The sequence below is a fragment of the Schistocerca cancellata genome, chromosome 3 (assembly GCF_023864275.1).
Source record: "Schistocerca cancellata isolate TAMUIC-IGC-003103 chromosome 3, iqSchCanc2.1, whole genome shotgun sequence".
NCBI classification, from domain to species: Eukaryota; Metazoa; Arthropoda; class Insecta; order Orthoptera; family Acrididae; genus Schistocerca; species Schistocerca cancellata.
Genome location: NC_064628.1, coordinates 567617007 through 567628177, shown reverse-complemented (window position 1 = coordinate 567628177; position 11171 = coordinate 567617007).

Here is an 11171-nt window from a genome sequence, read left to right as displayed (position 1 = left end):
CGTAGAGGAGCCACTTTCTCGTCTGGGCCTACATGTCGGCCATTAACAAGCCTCTTTAGAAATTTTTGCAGGGAGTGGGACAGATTTTCTGCCTGTTTCACCACACCAAAGCAACAATCCAGAAGGGTAATTGTTTAACGTGTTTACTTATGTTATTTTGGACAAGACTAGCAATGACCGTCACGGTTGGCTGGCGAGATCCCTGTTTTCACACAAACATCAGAGTTACAGAGCGTCCGTATGAAGAACACTTCTGACTAGGCTTTTGAAGAGTAGTGACCTCATGTTAGGACCATGAACAGTAACGACTTATTCCTGCACGGCTTTTGAGGTGTCTCTTGAGTGAGGGAGGTACAGTTCACTCGTATCAATATCACAACATCCACATATCACGACATTTCGCCAGAAGATGATGAATATGATACTCGTCGAAACTTTGGCATGTTTTAAGACTGCCAAACTCAGTGGATTTTAGCGAAACATAACTTTATTTACTTGAGCAGAAAAATCTGCAAACATACTAGTGTTAAAGTGCATGAATTCTTCTGTTCATGGACATAACTGGGAATTTTTGTGGTCACCATCTCTCAAATATTAAGGAATTCGTTCCCATTTTCTTCCAGTAAAAACCAGCTTAGTCTCTATTTTAGACCTTTTTTGGAGCCCTTATCATCAGTCATGTTTTACAGCACGCTTTGCAGTATTCAAACGCTTCCGTGTTAGCTTAAAATTGTTCGCTACGAATGTCTAAATTCCTGTTTCCTGACCTAGATTTGAAGCGCTAAAGCCAGATGGTTTACACTTCAAGATCTGTGTTAGCCCCTTCTTCAATGTAATAAACATCCTAAATACGTAATGGAAATCAGAAGGCAATATTAGCTACGCTTTTTTCTGATGTTAACAAGGCTTTTTCTTCCGCAAGGTTGGTGTAAAAGTAACATATTTGCGATAAGTCTACTTTATCACCACAGCCAATCTTGAGTGCTGGAACAGTTTAGAGAGAGTGAAACTGAGGGTGGTGCCGTTTGACCTTTTGCCGGTTGTAAAGAAAAATGTTGCAGGCCCTCTGAGGCGCTTACTCTTTACGTAGAAGATGTATTACTTTCGTCAGTAACTTTTAGCTTTGAATAACATTTGGCTTTGACAGAAATGACGTAATGGTATTGGTTATGTTTCAGTGTCACTACCAAATAGAAGTCCAACTGCCTAAGTATTGTCACAGGAATTGTGAGGTGGCAGTATTGTAACAGCTTTACGCTTAGTAAAGGCAGATACCAGGTGGTTATAATTAAACTTTCCATTTAACACGTTATAGCACGGAAACAACTAATTACTGTAAGAGTGCCAAACTCGGTAGCATTAATGTCGAGAGTATGGGATGCATGATTTACATGCGTCACAGCGACACCGTCCAGTACCAACCATGACCACTGGGTGCCATGATGAGTCATCATGATTCATAGTCTCACATTTGTGACCAACCGCAGTGCACTTATTGACGTGTCAACATGAGCTTGGACAATAGGGGCAGGGCATTATGGGGGAAGCTCTATTATCAAAACAACAGCAATGCTGCAGCTGCACTTCAGGAACATCAAAGGTTGAGAGGATTAAGGAAGGATCCTCTTTCTCCACCAACAGCAATGCTGCAGCTGCACTTCAAGAACATCAAAGGTTGAGAGGATTAAGGAAGGGTCCTCTTTCTCCTCCTCATGTGTGGAGCATGACGAAGAAGTTCGAATCAACTGGAAAACTGGGCGTCCCTCCGGAGAGGGGCCGACGACCGGTTCCACCACAACTGGTTGACAAAATCGCTTTTGCTATGGCAGACAAATCTGCGCGCAATTCCCGATCGTTAGGCATTGCGCATGCTGTGTCAGGACAGTTGAACATCCCGTAGTCCAATGTACGGAAGGAGCTTCCAACCATTGTCAAATGATATCCGTATCCATTTCGTACAGCATCTTGCATCACAGGACGCACAACTACTTCTTGACTTTGCTGTCCACTATCTCGCAAAGATTGCAGCTGACCATCCTATGGACAGTCGAAGCTAATTTTTCTCAGACGGGTGAGGTGAACACATAGAATTTCCGAGTGTGAGGATATATACCTCCAGGTACTGTGCACGAAGTTCCTCTATATGGTGAACGTCTCACCGTATGGTGTCGCTTCACGTCTACGTTCATCATTATCCTATATCAAACAGGTTGGCGCTCAGGCACCAAAGACCTGCAGTGGGACTGGCAAGCGTTACTGCTAGACGGTTCACCAGTACGTCATACCCGCCCTACGGGTGAGAGGCGTTCTGAACTCAAAAGTTTTCATGCAAGATGGGACCTCACCACACATCTCTCGTAAAGTACGTCTGCTTCTCCGAAACACATCTGAAACGATCGGATTTACAGCGGATCGTTTCCAAATGCCACACTGGAAGCATGAGAAATGCTGTTTTACATTATGTGTTACAATGTTATTTCCCTTACACACACACACACACACACACACACACACACACACACACACACACACACACATCCATCAAAATTTGCATCATTGTGCCCAAATCCCACTGTCTTGCCTTAACAGAGGTGGCAAAAAGATTACGTTGTAAATAGGCATGTAAAATTCATGTTTTGGTCTAATATTGATGATATAAATACTTAGCTGTTGTAGCTAAACTACCCTGACAAATGTATAACTGCAGGAAACACAGGTCGCCTAAGGTAATGCGCTAAGCAGGCAAGCACACAAACCAATGAGTCTAATTTACTACCTGCTACTGGAATAATGTAATTAAATCCATTTTCATGCTCAGACTTGGTGTAAGACACAATGCACATTCAAATTAAATGTTTCTCTACCCAATTTTTTCTGTAATGTTCGTCAAGTGTTACTGTGGTTTGTGGAGTCATGGAACAGATATTGTCATTTCAGTCTCATGGTACACTATTGGCCATTCATAGAATAAACTTACATCATCTAACAGTTTCACAAGTTTTCATTAATGTACATCTCAACATGCACCACTTTAGGAATGCCACAGATAATCCACATCAATTAATTTCTCATTTGGCTATGTGGCATGTTTGTTTTTATATTGCACAGGCTTATTAGACTTCGGTGTTACTTAGTGGTTTATAATAGGAAATATTGCCTTTAACCATTTCAGTGAGTCTTAAGACTGTACTTCCTGATGGTAAATATTACAGCAGTCCTGGATATTTCGTTCTGAATGTTACGTCTAGTACGTCTGCCTCAAATGTACGTTGTTTTTGTTGTGGTCTTCAGTCCTGAGACTGGTTTCATGCAGATCTCCATGCTACTCTATCCTGTGCTAGCTTCTTCATCTCCCAGTACGTACTGCAGCCAACATCCTTCTGAATCTGCTTAGTGTATTCATCTCTTGGTCTCCCTCTACGATTTTTCCCCTCCACGCTGCCCTCCAATACTAAATTGGTGATCCCTTGATGCCTCAGAACATGTCCTACCAACCGATCACTTCTTCTAGTCAAGTTGTGCCAAAAACTCCTCTTCTCCCCAATCCTATTCAGTACCTCCTCATTAGTTATGTGATCTACCTATCTAATCTTGAGCATTCTTCTGTAGCATCACATTCCAAAAGCTTCTATTCTCTTCTTGTCCAAACTATTTATTGTCCATGTTTCACTTCCATACATGGCTACACTCCATACAAATACTTTCAGAAACCACTACATGACACTTAAATCTATACTCGATGTTAACAAATTTCTCTTCTTCAGAAACGTTTCCTTGCCATTGCCAGTCTACATTTTATATCCTCTCTACTTCAACCATCATCAGTTATTTCGCTTCCCAAATAGCAAAACTCCTTTACTACTTTAAGTGTCTCATTTCCTAACCTAATTCTCTCAGCATCACCCGACTTAATTCGACTACGTTCCATTATCCTCGTTTTTCTTTTGTTGATGTTCATCTTATATCCTCCTTTCAAGACACTGTCCATTCTTCCAAGTCCTTTGCTGTCTCTGACAGAATTACGTCATCGGCGAACCTCAAGCTTTTTATTTCTTCCTCATGGATTTTAACATCTACTCCGAATTTTTCTTTTGTTTCCTTTACTGCTTGCTCAATATACAGATTGAATAACATCGGGGAGAGGCTACAACCCTGTCTCACTCCCTTCCCAACCACTGCTTCCCTTTCATGTCCCTGGACTCTTATAACTGTCATCTGGTTTCTGTACAAATTGTAAATAGCCTTTCGCTCTCTGTATTTTACCCCTGACACCTTCAGAATTCGAAAGAGAGTATTCCAGTTAACATTGTCAAAAGCTTTCTCTAAGTCTACGAATGCTAGAAACGTACGTTTGCCTTTTTTAATCTAGATTCTAAATTAAGTCGTAAGGTCAGTATTGCCTCACGTATTCTCATATTTCTACGGAACCCAAACTGATCTTCCCCGAGGTCGGCTTCTACAAATTTTTCCATTCATCTGTAAAGAATTCGCGTTAGTATTATGCAGCCGTGACTTATGAAATTGATAGTTCGCTAATTTTCACATCTGTCAACGTCTGCTTTCTTTGGGATTGGAATTATTATATTTTTCTTGAAGTCTGAGGTTATTTCGCCTGTCTTATACATCTTGCTCACCCGATGGTAGAGTTTTGACAGGACTGGCTCTCCCAAAGCTGTCAGTAGTTCTAATAGAATGTTGCCTACTCCCGGGGGCTTGTTTCGACTTAGGTCTATATACTCCTTCCATCTTTCTGCTTTCCCGTCTTTGCTTAGAACTGGGTTTCCATCTGAGCTCTTGATATTATTACAAGTGGTTCTCTTTTCTCCAAAGGTCTCTAATTTCCCTGTAGGCAGTGTCTGTTACCCCTAGTGAGATAAGTCTCTACATCCTTACATTTGTCCTCTAGCCATCCCTGCTTAGCCATTTTGCACTTCCTGTCGATCTCATTTTTGAGACGTTTGTATTCCTTTTTGCCTGCTTCGTTTACTGCATTTCTATAGTTTCTTCTTTCATCACTTAAATTCAGTATTTTTTCTGTCACCCTAGGATTTCTACTAGCCCTCGTCTTTTTACCTACTTGATCTTCTGCTGCCCTCACTACTACTGTATTTCTTTCCCCCATTCTTGTCAATTGTTCCCTTATGCTCTCCCTGAAACTCTGTTCAACCTCTGGTTTAGTCAGTTTATCTAGGTCCCATCTCCTTAAATTCCCAACTTTTTGCAGTTTCTTCAGATTTAATCTACTGTTCATAACCAATAGATTGTGGTCAGAGTCCACATCTGCCCCTGGAAATGTCTTACAATTTAAAACCTGGTTCCTAAATCTCTGTCTTACCATTATGTAATCAATGTGAAACCTGTCACTATCTCCAGGCTTCTTCCATGTGCACAGCCTTCTTTTATGATTCTTGAGCCAAGTATTAGCTATGATTAAGTTGTGCTCTGCGCAGAGTTCCACCAGGCGGCTTCCTCTTTCATTTCTTACCCCCAATCCATATTCACCAACTGCGTTTCCTTCTCTTCCTTTTCCTACTATCGAATGCCAGTCACCCAGGGAGCTGACATTCCACTCTCCGATCCGTAGATCGCCAGTTTTCTTTCTCCTGATAGGACTATTTTACCTCCGGAATATTTTAGCCTTGGTCACGTCATCATCATTTAACCATACACTAAAGCTGCATGCCCTCGGGAAAAATTACGGCCGTAGTTTTCCCTTGCTTTCAGCCGTTTGCAGTACCAGCACAGCAAGGCCATTTTGGTTAGTGTTACAAGGCCAGATCAGTCAATCATCCTGACTGTTGCCCCAGCAACTACAGAAAAGGCTGCTGCCCCTCTTCAGGAACCATACGTTTGTCTGGCCTCTCAACAGATACCCCTCCGTTGTGGTTGCACCTACGTTACGGCTATCTGTGTCGCTGAGGCACGTAAGCCTCCCCACCAATGGCAAGGTCAATGGTTCGTGGGTTGAGGCAAATGTACCTATAAATACTTATTCAGTTGTTAACAACATCAATTTTTTATTTTATAGTGAAGAATACGGTAAATTGTATTTATCAAACTTAAAATGGTTTTTTGTAAAGTAGAACGTTACTCACAACGTTGCCAAAATGCTAGATTATGCCAGTTCAATAACATAGTTTCAGATTAAAATCAGAACTCCCTTTATGCATTTTAAATTTGCGTATGTCATTATAATATTTGACAAGCTTTGTATTACATTCTAGATGTGGATATATTTAATTTATTGTGTTTTATGTTGTAAACCAACTGTAGGTCTCAACGTGGAATTAATTGCGTTCTTCTATTGGGTGAAAGCTATATCAGGTATAAATTCACGAGTGTCTTTCAGTGTTATAGAATCCGTTTTATGTGTTTGGATGAATTTAATTTGTGGTACCAAAAGTGAATTATGGTCATTTACTAACTACAATTTATTTCATTAGAGTCAATGTATTTTAATCAGCTGTACAGACCAAAATCGTCTGAAAATTATTTATTTAGATGCCTATTGCTCTTACAAATTGTGACACAACAAGAAAACATTGTTCACTACAAGTGCTGCTTAATCTGCTAATCAGATCAGTAATGGTAATATGGAACCCATGTGTACTTTTTAATATAATTATAGTACAATTAATTTATGATAATAGTTCCTGGTGTTCCTTTTTCTCATAATATTATATATTTCTTTAAAAACTGCAGTTTCATTGCGCTGTAAAATTCGGATGTCTATTTGCAGTCAGAAGCCTGTAATAGTCCTTGTGTATTACGATATGCATCCTGCAAGGGATTTTGCTTGATAAAAGATAAAAAAAATCATTATTACCGTAGCAACGATTTTATTTTTGTGTATCGACTTTGTCCTTTACTGCCTTCATATATGGCGATATTTCAGCCCCCTCCTCCTCTAGCGACACTTTTGGAAATGTGCTGATGTATGTAACCATCAATGTGAAAATACGTAGTTTAATTGATGCAATGTTGTAAGTAATTGTTGAAATATCTACTTACTTATTTCCTAAACTGGATACTGGTGTCTGGATATTGGTGAATCTGGTTATGTATATATACAACGAGACAAACATTCTTCTTAGAAAGAGCGACATATGAAGGAAATATTGTTTACTACAAGTGCTGCTTACCCTGTTAATCATATCAAATGGTTCAAATGGCTCTGAGCACTATGCGACTTAACTTGTGAGGCCATCAGTCGCCTAGAACTTAGAACTAATTAAAACTAACTAACCTAAGGACATCACCCACATCCATGCCCGAGGCAGGATTCGAACCTGCGACCGTAGCGGTGTTAATCAAATCAGTGGTGGTAATATTATATATATATATATGGTGATAGTGACCAGGCCAAACATCTCACGTAATAAGCATCAAACGAAAAAACTACCAAGAACGAAACTCGTCTAGCTTGAAGGGGGAAACCAGATGGGGCTATAGTTGGCCCGCTAGATGGCGCTGCCATAGGTCAGATTTCAACTGCATTTTTTAAAATAATAATACCCATTTTTTTACATATTCGTGTAGTACGCAAAGAAATATGAATGTTTTAGTTGGACCACTTTTTTGCTTTGTGATAGATGGCTCTCTAATAATCACAAACGTCTCAGTACGTGGTATCACGTAACATTCCGCCAGTGTGGACGGTATCTGCTTCGTGATACATTATCCGTGTTAAAATGGACCGTTTACCAATTGCGGAAAATTGTTGATGTATGGCAGTTGTAACCAAATTGCCAACGGGCGTGTGCTATGTATGGTGCTCGGTATTCTGAACGACATCATCCAAGTGTCCAGTCCGTTCGCCGGATAGTTACGTTATTTAAGGAAAGAGGAAGTGTTCAGCAACATGTGAAACATAAGCCACGACCTGAAACAAATGATGATGCCCAAGTAGGTGTTTTAGCTGCTGTTGTGGCTAATCCGCACGTCAGTAGCAGGCAAATTGCACGAGAATCGGGAATCTCAAAAACGTCGGTGCTGAGAATGCTACATAAACATCGATTGCACCCGTACCATATTTCTATGTACCAGGAATTGCATGACGACGACTTTGAATGTCGTGTACAGTTCTGCACTGGGCACAACAGATAATACGGGACGATGACAGATTTTTTGCATGCGTTCTATTTAGCGACGAAGCGTCATTCACCAACAGCGGTAACCTAAACCGGCATAATGTGCACTATTGTGAAACGGGAAATCCACGATGGCTGCGACAAGTGGAATATCGGCGACCTTGGCGGGTTAATGTATCGTGCAGCATTATGGGAGGAAGGATAATTGGCCCCCATTTTATCGATGGCAATTTAAATGGTGCAATGTATGCTGATTTACTACCTAATTTTCTACCGATGTTACTACAAGATGTTTCACTGCATGACAGAATGGCGATGTACTTCCAACATGATGGATGTCCAGCACATAGCTCGCATGCGGTTGTAACGGTATTGAATAGCATATTTCATTGAAGCACCGTACCATGGCCCGCACGTTCACCGGGTCTGACGTCCGCGGATTCTTTCTGTGGGGAAAGTTGAAGGATATTTTCTATCGTAATCCACTGACAACTTGCGTCAGCGCATTATCAGTGCATGTGCGAACATTATGGAAGGCGAATTACTCGTTGTTGAGAGGAATGTCGTTACTCTTATTTCCAAACGCATTGAGGTTGACGGACATTTACAGGTAATCACGCTGTAACAGCATGCGTTCTCAGAAATGATAAGTTTACAAAGGAATACGTATCACATTGGAACAACCGAAAAAGAATGTTCACACGTACTTGAGTTCCGTATTTTAATTAAAAAAAACACCTGTTACCAACTGTTCGTCTAAAATTGTGAACCACATGTCTGTGACTGTTACGGCCCCTCTATCACAAAGCGAAGAAAGTGGTCCAAATAAAACATCCATATTTATATACGCACTACACGAATATGTAATAAAAATTTTGGTTCCTATTTTCAAAAAATGCAGTTGATATCCGTTTAACCTAAGGTAGCACCAACTAGCGGGCCAACCATAGCGCCATCTGGTTTCCCCCTTGAAGCTAGACAAGTTTCGTTTTTTTTTAGTTTTTTCGTTTGACGCTTATTTCCTGAGATATTTGGCCCAGTCACGATCATGGACCACCCTGTGTGTGTGTGTGTGTGTGTGTGTGTGTGTGTGTGTATCATATATTTTTATTAGATGTTGGTGTTCTTTAGTAGATTATTGTTGGAAATATTATCTGTATAGACTTTAGAGAGACTATAGCAACATAGTTTCGATTGTTATATGATTCAGCCTTCATCAAAAGTTGTTTTTGTACATAACCTCAGCTACATGTGGTGTTACGCAATAAAAATCAATAATTGAATACCTAACAATCTAAACATGTTCAAACCGAAAGTAATGTTTTGAGATATAAGAAAACAATATTATGGCGCGACATACGAAATTAGGACACACGTTTTATAGTACTAAATATTTATTATCATCCAGAAAATATAAACTACACCATAAATCCACTGAACTGTCCAGAGAAAGAAATTTAAAGACTTGGGTGCCGAACCTGTCATACACATAACCTTATTCATACTAGATGGCTAATTTCAACTCAGATAATGATACAATGGTTGAATAATTACACTTCAGTATAAATGTCTTAAAACAAATAAACCACATGAAACAAATATCACCATCTTGCACCATCCTTACACAAATCAGTAAAAAACTGTTGATGTGACACTGAGAATTCCATAGCAACCAAGTCCTTCTTCAGCAGACAATTTTGGCATATCGTGCACTACCGAAAGTCGGGTGTGAGTGAAGTCGTCAACAGGTTTTCCTTTGAGCAGGATTTTTACGCTCTCCATTTTTACTCTTTCCACAGTTCGCTGAATGCCCTTTCAATATGCCCTATTCCAGGTGCGATGACATTAATCTGTGCTACAGAACTGATGTTGAACTTTGTGTGTGTTCTGTCCACAGCAGTTGTTTCAAAATACAAGGTTATTTTAGTCAACAGTTACATTGTCGGTGGTTTTAGTATAATTCAGAACACAGAATAGGAATAATGTTATGTAGTTACCTCCACCAGACTCCTCATTCTCATCACACAAACGCATTATTGCCTTACTATTTTCATGAGCGTGCATGCATAAATTGTTACTTGAAATCTGGTGTAAGTACAACATATGCGCGTGTGTGAGAGTTGGAACAATTGCAGTTGGAAGTCAAATGCTAATGAACAGGTGTTGCTTCCAGGGATATTGTAAAAAGTCGCATGTTTGTCAACACGCTTTCTGTCATCCTATGATGCACTTAAAGTGCTTTCTCAGCTTTTCCGTTGTCTCGTTTGTGTCCTTTCACCTCATTTTACAACGGGTCACATTCCTTAAAAGTATCTGCCCTTGGTCTTCCAAATGATAGATTTAAGTATTTCTAAATATCCTTCTATATTACGTTCCTTTAAATTTGGTCTCTGGACATTTGACTTTCAATGCTTTGTATAAGTGACAATATTATGAGAAAAGCTGACGTGTGCCTCAGGAGACTTAGTTATACTATAACATCTTTCCTCTCTTTGTGTAGACATCATATGTCGCTTTATAAGTAGAACTTCGTTTTCAGTATAAATGCAGTTTCATAATCCATCTCTGTTATCAGGTATGACACTTGATCCATTTTCAGCTTACTGGTTAATACCACAATGCTGATACTTGAGACACAAAATATGTCCATTAATGTTTTATGGCAGACTCCGGAATGACCACCAATTCCATAACGAACCGTATAAATCACACTTAACTGACGACTGGTGTCCTCAGATTCGTCATATTTATCACTGTGCCACCTATACACGGGTAGTATTTCCCTCAACCCATTGGAAATGTGTGTTGAGTTCTTTCATTTGGATTATAGGTGGAGAGAAATAAATTTCTTCATTCTTTTCACAAGAACTTACACGATAGGCAACATCTACAACTGAGGTTAAATGTGGAAGGCTATTACTTCTGTTTCAACACATTTAAAAATTGTTTCTTAATACACTGAGTACATTTCCATTCTACAAATTTCATTACAAATTTCTATGCAAACATTTTATATTGTGTATGCGTCACATTAGCATCAAACCTAGCTCCATGTATCATAAAGTGCATATGGAAAACGTC